Genomic DNA, 15,260 nt, shown 5'->3' with positions numbered 1-15,260 from the left:
TCAATTGTTATATAATTAACAAAGCTTGGGATGCCTGGGTGTCTCAGTCAGTTAAGCGTCCAACTCTTGGTTTCTGCTCAGGTCATGATCTCAGGGTTGTGAGATCAAGCCCCGCCTCAGGCCCCAAGCTCAGTGTGGAGTCTGCTTGAGATTTTTCCCCCTCTGAGCCTCCCCCAGCTCGCACTCTCTCTCTCAATCTCTCTCAAATAAATAAATATATAAAATCTTTTGAAAAAAATTAGCAAAGCTTATAGTTGTAGTGGTGGGTATTTAATGTTGTCTACGAAATTTAGGAAAATGAATTTGGGTGTGTAGATTAATGTGACCCTTTCAAAAACCAGTTTGGTTACACACACACACATACATACACACACACACACACACACACACACACACACCCCTTTTGTTATATCAAAAGTATGAGGTATATTTATATACTTTGACCTAGTAATTACAAGTCTAACACTGCATCCTCAGAAAATATGCTTAAGTACAGAAAAGTATTTATTTTAAGGATGTTCATTATACTCATTTATAAAAATGAATATTGAGAAAAGCCTAAATGTTCAAAAATGGGGAATTACCAAGTAATTTATATTATCCCCACCTATTGGAATATTATGCAGCCACTGAAGTTGTTTATAAAGAGTTAGTTATAACAATAATGTAAAATCAATGTAGGCTAAAAAATCATAATCATGAAAAAATAACTAGGCAGAGTAAAAAACTGAAAGAAATTTGGTTCAAATGTTATCATGGCTTATCTTGGGACAGGAAGCTTATAAGTAACATTTTTCTCCTTTTTTGTTTTCTAAATTTTATAAAATAAAGGTTTTTTAAATGAAACAATAGACTTTATTTTACTTTTTAAGATTTTATTTATTTATTTGAGGGAGAGTGAAAGTGAGAGAGATCACAGAAGGAGAGGGAGAAGCAGGCTCCCTGCTAAGCAGGGAGCCTGATGCGGGACTTGATCCCAGGACTCTAGGATCATGAACTGAGTCTAAGGCAGAAGCTTCACCGACTGAGCCACCCAGGCGCCCCTAGACTATATTTGAAAAAAGAAAAAAATGAAAGTCCAAGAACTAAAGGAGAAAAGGAAGAAAAAGAAGGAGAGGACATTTACTTTCTCCTCGCTCCTCCTCCTGACCCTTGACAGGTCCTGACCCGAAGGACTTATCCCGAGGAAGGGCTTGCACGCTGTGGGTACCTCACCAAGATTCAGCATCCCTCCACATCTGGCTTACTAAACTCTTAATAACTGGCCAGCTGGGGTAGGATTGTACTGTTTTCCAGCTCCAGTACAGAGAACAGGGTCTGAGTACTTAATAAACATTGAACTAAACAGAGTGAGACCAACCCATGTGGGCCTGATTCCAATCATTCTTTCCAAGGGGACTTTCCATTTCAGTACCCATTGTCCATCCCTGGTGCAAGACAGGATCAAAGTTTCTTGCTGCCTCCCAGGCTGACTTACCCAGGAATCCAAATGTTTAGTCTCTCAAATAGCCCAGGACCCCCAAGACTACCAACCTGTCCAGTCCGTCGAAACGTATTGCCAAAAATACAAACTATGATTTGGATAGACTGAAGACAAATTCTTGGTAATTCAAAGGAGGGAGCAAATCAGTATCTTCAGGGTAAACTCTACTGCTATGCCACAAGATAACCTTAAATTCCTTCCCTGCAAATCTCCTATTTATCACACATTCACCTCTACTCCCACGTCAAAAGCATCCCCTTGGATAGCTCACATTCCTGCAAATTGGTGTCTATTTGTAGCAATTTGGTTTATTATCACTGATTCAGGGTCAATTTAGAGCAGATTTTGGCAGGCTTTTGTGATACCAATCTGCCCTGTTGTTCTCCTCATGGAAGACACCTGCTTTGCCAGGAAGATGCATTAGTTGTGGGTGACTGAGTAAGAACACAGTTAAGCTGTCAGAGTTTCCACTGATCCCTGCTGGGCCTGGAAACAGTAAATCTCAGGGATGCCCATCTTTTATATTGGCCACAGAACCTATCCAAAGGGTCCTACTGCATTCCTTCCCACATTTAGTCCCAGAACATTCAGTAAAGACATAGGGCACTTAGCAAAGAGATCAGGACTTGAGAGTTCCATGGATAGTCTCTAGGATGGTTATTTCCTCCCCCATCCTCCCAGAATCATGTATGTCTAACCTAATAGAACTCTGAAATCAGCCTACAGTCCAAAGAGCTCCCAGAAGTCTTAACATTGCCAGACAGGTTGAAATGTCCTTCGTGAGGGTTCAACCTGGCTCCAACTTGGGTCTTGGAGAGGCTTCTATTTTTGATGGCCAAGGTAATAAAGAGAAATGCATCACATATATCCTCAGCAGAGGATGACTGTCTCTGGAGATGGAGGGGGTCACATATGAGACTTCCTGAACTAATAAATGATGTCTGTCTATCAACTGTGCCGGCCTTTCGCACCACGAGTTATTCCAATTATAATCAGAGCTTCCAAGAAGAAAAAGGGAGGGACCAATTCTTGTCCTTGGTTTCCCCCTCCTTATCCAGTTCCCAAACTACCAGAGACTGCAGCTGCTCCGCCCCTGGCCTGTAAGTCCCCCTTCATATGTGATGTGGTTTCATGGGAAGAGCACAAGCTTTGAACCCACATCCACATGGCCACAAATTTGGCTCTGACCTTCACAAGCTGCAAGACCTCAGGCAAGTTACTTAATCTCCGTGTTAGGTTCCACCTGACACCTTAGCGTGTGGGTTTTATACAGTTGTATCCCCAAAGACCTGATAATGTCTTCAGAGATATTAAGTTCTTTTAAATTCAATTAAGAAGCGTTAAGATAGTTCCTTCCTTCGTCCTATACCAAGTCAACAAGGTCATTCAGGTCTCAGCTCAAGCGTCATTTCCTCAAAGAGCCTTCCTGACCACCCACTCTAAAGCACCCCACCCTCAGTCAGTCATGAGCACATCACCTTTTAGACGTTATTTTATTTATACATTCATCTATTCGGTTAGTTGCTCATTTTCCGACCCGTGATTCCTACAAGCTTTATAAGAGCTGAGAGCTTACCTGCTCCCGTTGACCACTGCATGCAGTGTATACAGCAGTTCCTGAAACACTGAGATAAACATCTGTTGGACAAACAAAGTCAAAGCGTGGGCTCTAGCTGAGAACATGTCACAGTGTGGATAGCGAGAGGCACTGACACTGTACTTTGCTGTGGGACCAAGGCTTCGGGAAAGCTTCACAGGTAGATCACGTGGCCCTCTCAGCCGGCGATGGCTAACTTCATACGTCAGCTTGACTGGGCAAAGGATGCCCAGATAGCTGGTAAAACATTATTTCTGGTTGTGTCTCTGAGGGTGCTTACGGAGATGAGCACTTGAATCGGTAGATGGAGTAAAGACCACCCTCACCAATGTGGCAGCCATCATCCAATCTGAAGGCCTGAATAGAACAGTGGGTAAAAGAGGGAAACATTTGCTCTCTTTGCTTGAACCGGGACATACATTTTCTCCTGCCCTCAGACACTGGCATTCATGGTTGCCAAGCCTTCATACTTGGACTGAATTACATCAGCAGCTTCCCTGGTTCTCTAGCGTGCAGATGGAAGATCCAGGAACTTCTTGGCCTCCATAATTGCATGAGCCAATCCTATTATATATATATATACACATATATATGTGTATATATATGTGTATATATATATATACACAACACACACACATACACACACAGTTTGTACAAATATATATATATATTTGTATTTATATTTATATTTATATTTAGAGAGAGAGAGACTCCTATTCTCTTTCTCTGGAGAACCCCAACTAATAAAGCTCCCTAGACAGGAGGTCTCAGCAGGTGGCTTAGAGCTCAGGAGTAAGAGCTGCTTTGCACAGAATTCACCTTAGTATCCTCCACAATCTCTCAAAGTCTCTGGTAAGCAGCTGATCAAGGGGAGAAGCTTCCATCAGATCAGACCATGCTGAGACCCTCTCACTCTGGACCCCTTAGAGGATATCCCCAAGTGCTTCACTGCATAAGTCCAGAAGTGAAAAGAAGAGTAGGAGGAAACCTTTCTTGGAAGAGATGGTTGGAGGCAGAAAGAGCCAATTGCGTGTTTTCCCAGCCACGGAAATGGAAAGCACAAGCCTTGGGCATGTGTCACAGAATACCTTCTGTCTAGCTGGAGAGCCAGATCTGGGCTCAGTTATCAACTTCTGCTTAACATATATTTGTTGAAAAAGAGAAAAAGAAATCGATCTCTAGGAAGAGTAAAGGTTTTTGTTCTTTAGAGGAAACTAAACCAAAGTGACATTTTAAAACACATAGGTAATCTGGATAAATACAAATATAAAAATAAAGTGCCATTTTCCCTCATCAAATTATAATAATTAAAGTAATTCTCCATACTGACTCAGGTAAGATAAAATGGCATGCTCGTACCTGACTACTAGGAGAATAAATTAGTATAGAAATTGTGGAAAGGCATCTGGAATCCTAGAAATATTTACTCCAGGTCTGCCACCTAATGTTTGCGCAAGTCATGTTTTGCATAACCCCAAGGGCTACTATTCGCCTTGCAAGAACTGTAATGCAGTTACCGAGACAATTTTCCAGTAGATAGCAGCCAAGTGTCTGAAGGAAGGGCTGCCTCTTTTTAATGTGCACAAGGTCGCCCCATCAGCTACTGGCAAGGGTGGTTTACATACATGGACGCAGTGGCTCCATCTCTGTGGAATCCACACGAAGTAAAACATTGCCCAATAGGGAAAATGTTTTATTTACAAAGATGTTCATCACAGCATTATTCAAAAATTGCAAACAACCTAAATGTCCAATAGTAGAGAAATGATTAAATTAACTGCAGTGTACACAATTGAAATTTATGAACTGCTTATAATAACATAGGAAAAAGCTTCTGCGATCTTATCATTATAATTTTATACGAATGGATACAAAATTGTGTATACAGCATGATTACTACCATGTAAGGCAAACAAAAAGTTTTAAAAGCTATTCATAATAAAAACGCAGGACGGTAATAAGCCAACATATCCACAGTGGTTGTTTGGGGATGGTAGGTTTGCTGGTGCTTATTTTTGCCTCCCTAATTTACTATATTTGACAAATATTTTAATGAGCATGTATTCATTTTATATTGAAATCTCCACCAATAACTATTTAGAAGCAGAGAAGAGTTAGAAATTAGAGGCAGAATCCAAACCTTTCGAAATTCTGTTGCTGAGACTTGAAGACACTAAAACACCTGATGTGGTATTTTAGTATTTGTGGAAGATCTTTCAGTACCTGGGCCAAGGAAATTATTTTACACCACCTGCTCCAAGAACCCCCCATAGGAGCAGGAGCCTAAAGAAGGAGAGAGACTGCAGCTGACATGAAACTATACATAGAAAATGCTAAAGACACCACAAAAAAAACTATTCAAATTGATAAACGAATTCAGTAAAGTTACAGGATACAAAATTAATATACAGAAATACATTGCATTTCTATTCACTAATAATGAAGTAGCAGGAAAAATAATTAAGAAAACAAACCCATTTATAATTGCACCAAAAATAATAAAACACCTAGGAATAATTTAACCAAGGAGGGGAAAGACCTATATCTGAAAACTATAAGACATTGATTAAAGAAATTAAAGATGACACAAACAAATGGAAAGCTATACCACACTCATGGATTGGAAGAATTAATATCATCAAAATGCCCAAACTAGGGCGCCCGGGTGGCTCAGTTGGTTAAGCGACTGCCTTCAGCTCAGGTCATGATCCTGGAGTCCCGGGATCGAGTCCCTCATCAGGCTCCCTACTCAGCAGGGAGTCTGCTTCTCCCTCTGACCCTCCTCCCTCTCATGCTCTCTGTCTCTCATTCTCTCTCTCGCAAATAAATAAAATCTTTAAAAAAATAAATAAAAATAAAATAAAATAAAATAAAATGCCCAAACTACCCAAAGTAATCTATGGATTTAATGGAATCCCTATCAAAACATCAATAACATTTTTCACAGAACAAGAACAAATAATTGTAAAATGAGTGTGGAATTACAAAAGACCCTGAATAGACAAAGCAATCTTGAAACAGAAGAACAAAGCTGGAGGTATCAAAATTCCAGATTTCAAGATATACCACAAAGCTGTAGTAATCAAAACAGTATGGTACTGGCACAAAAATAGACACACAGATCAATAGAACAGAATAGACTTTTCAGAAATAAACCTACATTTTATGGTCAATTAATCTATGACAAAGGAGGCAAGAATATACAATGGAGAAAAGACAGTCTTTTCAATAGATGGTGTTGGGAAAGTTGCATAGCTATATGCAAAAGAATGAAACTGGACCAATTTCTTACACCATACACAAAAATAAGCTCAAAATGGATTAAGGACCTAAATGTGAGACTTGAAACCATAAAACCCCTGAAAGAAAACATAAGCAGTATCTCTTGGACATCATCCTTAGGAACATATTTATGGCTATGTCTCCTCAGGCAAGGGAAACAAAAGCAAAAATGAACTATTGGGACTACTCCAAAATAAAAGGCTTTTAAGCAGCAAAGGAAACCAACAAGAAAAAAAGCAACCTAATGAATGGGAGAAAATATTCGCAAATGATTTATCCAATAAGGATTCATTATCCAAAATATATAAAGAACTTACACAACTCAACATAAAAAAAAATCCAATTAAAAATGGGCAGAGGACCTGAATAGGTATTTTTTCTAAAGAAGAAATACATATGGCCAACAGGCATATTAAGAAGTGTTCAACATCACTAATCATCAGGAAAATGCAAAGCAAAACCATGTAATGTAAAATACCATATGACCTAGTAATTCTACTTCTAGGTATTTATCTAAAGAAAACAAAAACACTAATTTGAAAATATATATGCACCCTCATGTTCACTGCAACATTACAATAGTCAAAATATGAAAGCAACCTAAGTGTCCATCAATGGATGAATAAGAATATGTGGTACACATACACAATGGAATATTACTAAGCTGTATAAGAAAATGAAATCTTGCCATTTGCAACAAAACAGATGGGCCTTGGGGGCATTATACTAAATGAAATAAGTCAGAGAAAGACAAATCCTATATGATTTCACTTATATGTGGAATCTGAAAGATAAAACACACAACAATAACAACAACAACAAGTTCACAGATACAGAAAATAGATTGGTGGTGTTGCAGAGGAGGCAGGGAGGGATGAAGGAAGGTGGTCAAAAGGTACAAACTTCCAACTATCAAATGAGTCATGGGAATGTAAATGCCCTGCATGGTGACTATAGTTAACACTGTACTGCATGTTTGGAAGTAGATCTTAAAAGTCTTCATTACAAGAAAAAGAAAAAACACCAAAAAATTGTAACTATGTATAATGACAGATGTTAACTAGACTTACTGTGATGATCATTTTACAACGTATAAAAATTCCCAATCATCATGTTGTATACCTGCAACTGACATAATGTTAATATCAGCTCTACCTCAGCCTCTTCCCTGGCTCACCTTAACACTGGCCAAGACACACCACTGAAGGAAATGCCATAAAGATGCACCAAGGCTCCAGAATGTCTGTTTTGTGTTAACTCAGCCTGCAAGACAAATTATTCCCTCTGTCTAAGCCCTGCTCTTTGCATTGAAGCTACAGCTTTTCTTCTTAACCCTATCCACTTGGGTTCAACAAAACATCAACTGCACCTAAGCAAAATGGCTATAGACCCCAGTGCAGCTCCTGCTCAATGTTGCAGAAGATGTGAGTGCCATGCCTGCACATGAACCCTTGTCACAGCTGGGCTCTGAATCCCAAACACGGAGCTCAGGCCTTAAGAACAGTACAAACCACTTCCCAGAGAGAACCAACTGGAGGATCCTGCCCAGGTTAAGCCCTAGCTCACCACTGTATGGGTTGTCAGGAGGGGCCTTGAGCTCACTTCTAGACCAAGGTGGGAGGTGCCCTGAGGGCTTCTCACACCTGCCACGGGACCCCTGCACTGCCTGGTATAAAATAACAGGCTGGTAACTGCTTCATTCTGGAAGGAATGGGAATTTGACGGGTGCAACTGTAATTTAGGGTGCCATTCCAAGACTTGTGGTCAATGCATCAGTCATGGCTGAACACAAAGAAAGGGGGCAAAGAGGGCACTGTCCTCTGTACTTGACTATCACTGTGCATGGGACAGCACTGCCCTCCATTACCCATGTTGAGTGCTTGAGAGCCATGCGCCAAGGAATTGCTCCGTCATAACAGTACCTCTAACTGTGCTTTCTTGTTCTTTCTTCTGGTCACCAACCAAGATGATTTTGAGTGCTTTACTTTAGCTAATGGATATAACAAGATGCAATGGTGTGAATATGCTTTTACAAATTCCACAAACTGCCTACCATTCAAGCTCTTGATATGCCTGCTCTGGGAGCCATTTCCTCCTCCATCAGTTGAGAATAATGACATAAAATTTGAGACATGTCTTCTCACGGTAAAGAGAGGGAAAGCTATACAGGCATACTGGTATACTCATTTTATTGCACGGTGAGGATACCATATTTTTTTTACCAAATGAGGGATGGTGGCAACCCCGAACTGAGCAAGTCTATCAGCACCATTTTTCCAATAGCATTTGCTCAGGTTGAGTCTCTGTGTCACCTTTTGGTACTTCTCACAATACTTCAAACTTCTGAGTTTGATGACTTTGAGAGATTCAAGACTTCAGTGGAGGAAATACCTGCCGATGTGGTGGAAACAGCAAGAGAAACTAGAATCAGAAGTGGAAGCTGAAGATGAACCTGAATTGCTGCAACCTCATGGTCAAACTTGAACAGATGAGGAGCTGCTTCTCATGGATGAGCCAAGCACATGGTTTCTGGAGATGGAATCCACTCCTGAGTGAGATGCTGTGAAGCTTGTTGAAATGAAAACAAAGGATTTAAAATATTCCATAAACTTAGTTGATAAAGCAGCAGCAGGGTTTGGGAGGATTGGCTCCAAATTTGAGAGAAGTTCCAATGTGGGTCAGATGCTGTCAGACAGCACCGCATGCTACAGAGAAATCATTTGTGAAAGGAAGAGTCAATCGATGCAGCAAACTTCATTGTTGTCTTATTTTGAGAAATTGCCACAGCCGCCCCAGCCTTCAGCAGCCACCGCCCTGATCCATCAGCAGCCATCAACACTGAGGCAAGACCAGCCACCCGCAAAAAGATGATGACTCGCCGAAAGCTCAGATGATGGTTAACATTCTTTAGCAATAAAGTATGTTTGTAATTAAGGTATGTACATTTTAGACATAATGCTATAGCACACTAAGTAGGCTATAGTGTAAACACAACTTTTATATGCATGGGGAAACCAATAATTCATTTGACTCCCTTTATTGCAATATTCACTTTATTAACGGTGGTCTGGAACTGAACTCGCAGTACCCCTGAGGTGTGCCTGTATAAAGTAACAGGACCTGAGCAAGTTGTTAATTGCTTTTTCTATGCCAGACACCATGCCAGGTGCTTTCTATTAATTACTGCATACAATCCTCAGAAAGATGCCTGTGAAATAGGATTATTTCCATTTGCTGATGAGAAAATTGTAGCTGAAATACCTAACATTGCTTATTCAAAATCACAGAGCTAATAAAAGGAATATTCAACCCTCCAACCCAGTGCTCTCTGCCAAATGACTACACCAACAGGTCTTTTACTACATAAATGCACACACACAGACACAATGCAGGTACCCACTTAGAGGTAGACACAGAGGGCAAAAATACAAATGGAAGTCTATATGGCTTTGTGTATACACACCCGTCTGTATACACATTCTCTCTGGACTGAATGATGGGGACATAGAAGGCTGAAGCTCTTCATCGTTGGAAGTATTCGTATGGGTAAGTGGTTCCATATGGTCTACCCAATAGCAGAAAATCAAGTTGAAAGTGGGCAAAGCAGGCCCTTTATCTGCACTGGCCTGGATTCTTGGCTACCTGAGCTGACAGTTGGCACATGAACCCCAAGGAGCCCTTGAACATCTGCCTGCTTGAAGGCAGTGGCTAGATCTGTGGCCAGTCAAAGACCTGTTTAGGGTTCTGGGTTTTTCATTCTCCAATGTCCTGTAACCTAATGCCTGTCCCAGTGGGGGTATGCTCGATCTTCTGAGTTAGAATGCTGAATTAAGGTAGGACACTGGGGTCGAACACAATAGCAGCACTTGGCCTTTAGCCACTTTTAGTGCTGGCACAGAGTGGAAACTCAGTAGGGGTTTGTTGACCAGCTGACTAATTGACTAACCAACAAGGGAGATCAGCAGCTCTAGCAGCAAATTCACTTCTGTGGGTAAAGATGGTTTATATATCTCGAGCCTGCTTCTCCTCAGAAGAAAACATTTGCAACTAATTTATCCTTAAACATATCATCTTCCCTAAGGATAGGCAAGAGGCCCTGGCTCAGCAGGCTGGTTGGCTCTCCCGCTTTCCAGATGGCATGGGCATCCTTGAGCTAGATCCACCTGGTAAATTCCAGCAACCCACACAGGCCCCATTCCCCAGAAGCTGCCTACAAACACAGGTACCTACCCAAGGCAAGGTGCTGGTCTGCTCACCTCATGCTGCTCCCATCTTCCTCATCCTCAGACTGCTGACCCCTCTCTATTATATCATATCCAGCTCTTTCCATCTGGCTACTCTTCTAATATCCTTTAGGCTTCATAGATTTGGCTTCTGCTCACATTCTGACTTTCTCCGGCTTGGTTTGACATCATTTGGAGCATCTGTTAAGAAACCCCTAGTTCAGCCATGACCCCTCAAAATCTCACTTAAAAAAGGCTCTCTTCCTGTTTGCAACCTGAATCTCAGTCCCCTGAGCACAGTACAGGCTAAGAGAAGAGCCCACACGCACTCCAACACGCACACAAACACCAAGAGAAGGAGGCAAGAGTCTTCCAAATATCCAGATTGCAAAGGGAAAGCACTCTTTCCCATGACTTGGCAGCTGTACTCCCCTGTGATGCCTCCAATTTAAATGTCAGTACAATTCGCCCTTATAAAAACACAGTTCCCCCCCCCTCACCAGGGACTGCATCTGTAACCACGGTAACAAATCCAGGTGCAGCAGAACTACTGCCATTTCTATGAGGATGGAGAGCACAGAGAGGGCAAAGGGAAAGAGAGGTTCTGACATGCATGCATCCTGGGGTCTGTCCAGAATCTACTTCTGTCCTCACTTAGTCCTGCTCTGGAGAGACTAAGAACACTCCATCTATATTACAAGTAAAACGATCTCTTGCCAGTAGTAATACTCTTCTGCCTATTCTTCCACCTACTGTCAAAACCTCTATTCCGTCTAGTTTATTTACCTAAAAGAAATAGCCAATTTCTGGAACAAAACAGTTAAGTCCATTGGTTAACTTGCCTAAAGCCGGAAGGTCTCTCTGGGCAACAGAGACCTATGTGTTTGAGCGTGCTTTTACAGTTGAGTAAGATACTGTGCTCTCTCACTCTTGCTCCCTCTTGCTCTCTCTCTCTCTCTCTCCTCTCTCTCTCTCTCTCTCTCTCTCTCACACACACACACACACACACTCATGCATACACAGGCAGAGGGAAGGGGAAGAGGGAGAAGATGCTAAGAATTCCTGTTCTTGAAGGGGGGGAGATCGGAGGGGGAGACGAACCATGAGAGATGATGGACTCTGAAAAACAAACTGAGGGTTCTAGAGGGGAGGGGGTGGGAGGATGGGTTAGCCTGGTGATGGGTATTAAAGAGGGCACATTCTGGGGGGAAAAAAAAAAAGAATTCCTGTTCTTTGATCACTTGACATGACACTTATGCTTTAAAAATAACTTATTTAATGCTAGCAACATTTATGCTTTTGCAGGTATGTTCCACGCTGTGCATATATGCATGGGTGCACATCTCTGCATGACTATATATATTTGTGTGTATGTACGCAGAGTAGAGGTTCAATGACTTGCCTAACCTACAGTAAATGGCAGAGCAGGACGTGCTCAGGTTTTATGACTCCAAAGCTTTCTTTTCATCATACCATGCTGTCTCCCAAGTACAATTTCAAGGACTACTCAAAGGCAATCAATCAATCAATCAACCTAAATGGAATCTGGCTGGCATAAAAATACACCCCAGCCTAGAAGCACAAATAAGCAGCCACCTACCTCTGTTGAGTCTCCAATATGGGCTGGTGGCAGTGCTGACCCTCTCAAGATCAGCCTGTTTTGACCCCCCGAACAATCTGGGTGCCCAAACCTAGGTGACCTTTTCCTGAAGGCACACAGGGAAATCACCAACTGTCAGAAATCCTGGGCACCTCTGAAGAGGTGGGAACATCCTCTGGAGGACAGAGCACAGATAAAAGAAGCCAGAAATAAGGTATCAAGAAAGAGTCTGCCAGACTCAGGGCACACTGCCAGAGAGAATCTTTTCCTTGACTTTGTTGGGTCTCCTGCTCTCCACTTTGGCACCCACCCTCTTTACCTGTGACACAGTAATACCCATTTATTCTATTGTTGACTTTCAACTTTACCTGTGCTACCTGAGCACTCTGACCTTAACCGGTTCGGTTCCTAACTCCATTATTGACGTATCCTTGAAACTCCACTCTGCAGACATTAAGACCTAATCATTTCTGTGTTTGGACACAAAAATTTGGATCAACTCAGTCACGGCCACCACCATGGCAGGTGGTGGGCTCAGCTCCCACCACCTGCTTTGACCCACTTATCCCACTTTCCACAATGGACACAAAATTGACAAAGAAAATAGGACTGAACAACACAAATACTAACACAGAGGTGGCTAAATACCAACCAGACCATAACAATCTATAGAGCCTTCCATCCAATGACATCACTTTACACATTCTTCTCAACTACACATGTAACAATCTCAAGGGTAGACTATATTTTAAGTGATAAAACAAGTCTTAATAAATTTAAAAATACTAAAATCATACAAACTATGTTCTATAAATGCAATTAAATTAAATTAGAAATCAACATAAACAAAATTTGGGAAATTCACAAATATATATAAATTTCATAAAACACTCCTAAATAACCAATGGTCAAAGAAGAAATCAATACAGAAATTGGGAAATGGTTTGGGATGAATGAAAATGAAACACAACATACCAAAACAAATGGAATGTAGCAAAGCAAAAGCAGAGTTCAGAGGAAAATTTATAGCTGTAAAGATATATATTTAAAAATAAGAATGATACCAAATCTGCAAACTACACTTCCACCTCAAGAAAGCAGAAGAAGGGGCGCCTGGGTGGCTCAGTCGTTAAGCGTCTGCCTTTGGCTCAGGTCATGATCCCAGGAACCTGGGATTGAGCCCCATATCCAGCTCCCTGCTCAGCGGGAAGCCTGCTTCTCCCTCTCCCACTCCCCCTGCTTGTGTTCCCTCTCTCACTATGTATCTGTCAAATAAATCTTTAAAAAAAAAAAAAAAAGAAACCAGAAGAAAAGCAAAACCTAAAAGTAAACCAAAAGCAAGTAGAATGAAGGAAAATAAAGATCAGAGAAATAAATGAAACAAAATAGAAAAAAATATTATAGAAAGTCAATGAAACCAAAAGTTAGTTCCTTGAAAACACCAACAAAATTGATTAACTTTTAGCTAGAATAAACAAGAAAAAAGAGAGAAGATTCAAATTATTAAAATCAGAAATTAAAGAGGATATTACTACTAATCCTAAAGAAATTAAAAGGATTAAAAAAGAATACTATGAAAAATTATGTGCCAATAAACAGAAAACACAGATGAAATTGACTCCAGAAGAAACAGAATACTTCAATATACATATAACGAGTAAAAAAATTAAATTAGTAATAAAAAAATCCCATGAATAAAAAGCGCAGGACCAAATTGCTTCATTGATGAATTCTCACAAAATTTTAAGAGGTAATTAAAATAAATCTTTCACAAACTCCTTGAAAAAATATGAGGAGGAAAAATTTTCTTCTTATTCTAGGAGACCAGTATTACCCTGATGCTAAACCAGGCAAATACATCACAAGTAAAAAAAAAAAAAAAACAGACAAATATCCCTTATATAAATTCAAAAATCTTCAATACAACACTACCAAATAAAACCAGCAGCACATTGAAATGACTATATACCATGAGCAACTTGGGATTTTTCCAAGGAATGCCAGATTGGTTAACATATGAAAATCAATCAAAATAATAAATCATATTAATATACTTATGCAATAAGGACAAAAAAAAAAAACATAGACTATCTCTATAGACACCAAAAAGGCATTTGACAAAACTTAATACTGTTTCATGGTTTAAAAAAAAAAAACATTCAACAAACTATGAATAGAATTCTTTAACCTGACAAAGAGCATATATATACATATATTTATATATATATATATATATAAAACCCACACAGCTAACATTGTACATAAAGGTGAAAACCTGACAGCTTTGCTTCTAAAGGTCAGGATCAAGACAAGTATATTTGCTTTCATCATTTCTACCCACAATTGCACTGGAGATTTTAGGCAGGGCAATTGGTCAAGAAAAAGAAATAAAAGGCAGCCGGTTTGGAAAAGAAGAAGTAAAATTATCTCTATTTTCAGATGATATTATCTTGCATATAGAAAATCCTAAGAAGCTGACAAAAAACTATTAGACCTAATAAATGAGTTCAGAAAGGTTGCAAGATAAAAGATCAATACAAAAATCCATTGTATTTTTATATACTAACAATGAACAATCCAAAATGAAATTAAGAAAACAATTTACAGTAGTATCAAAATGAATAAAATACTTAAGAATAAATTTATTTAAAAAGGCAAAATGTGAAACTTAAAATCTATAAAATATATTTACAAAAAATTAAAGACCTGTATAAATGGACAGACATCTGTATTCATGAACTGGAAGACCTAACATTGTTAAGATGGCAATACTCCCCAAATTCATCTACAGATTCAATATAATTCCTATCAAAATGTTAGTGGCCTTTTTTTCCCCCAGAAATTGATATATAGATCCTAAAATTCATAGTGAAATGCAAGGGAACCAGAATAGCAAACCAGTCTTGAAAATGAAAGACCAAAACTAGAACTTGCATTTCCCAATTTCAAAACTTAGTACAAAGCTTAAGTAATAAAGATTGTGTGGTACTGGCATAAGGATAGATAGATACACTGAAGGAATAGAATTGAGAAGAGAAGAGATAGATAGATACACTGAAGGAATAGAATCGAGAA

This window comes from Neomonachus schauinslandi, chromosome 6 (genome assembly GCF_002201575.2).
Source record: "Neomonachus schauinslandi chromosome 6, ASM220157v2, whole genome shotgun sequence".
Classification (NCBI taxonomy): domain Eukaryota; kingdom Metazoa; phylum Chordata; class Mammalia; order Carnivora; family Phocidae; genus Neomonachus; species Neomonachus schauinslandi.
Note: the sequence above shows the minus strand (reverse complement) of the source record.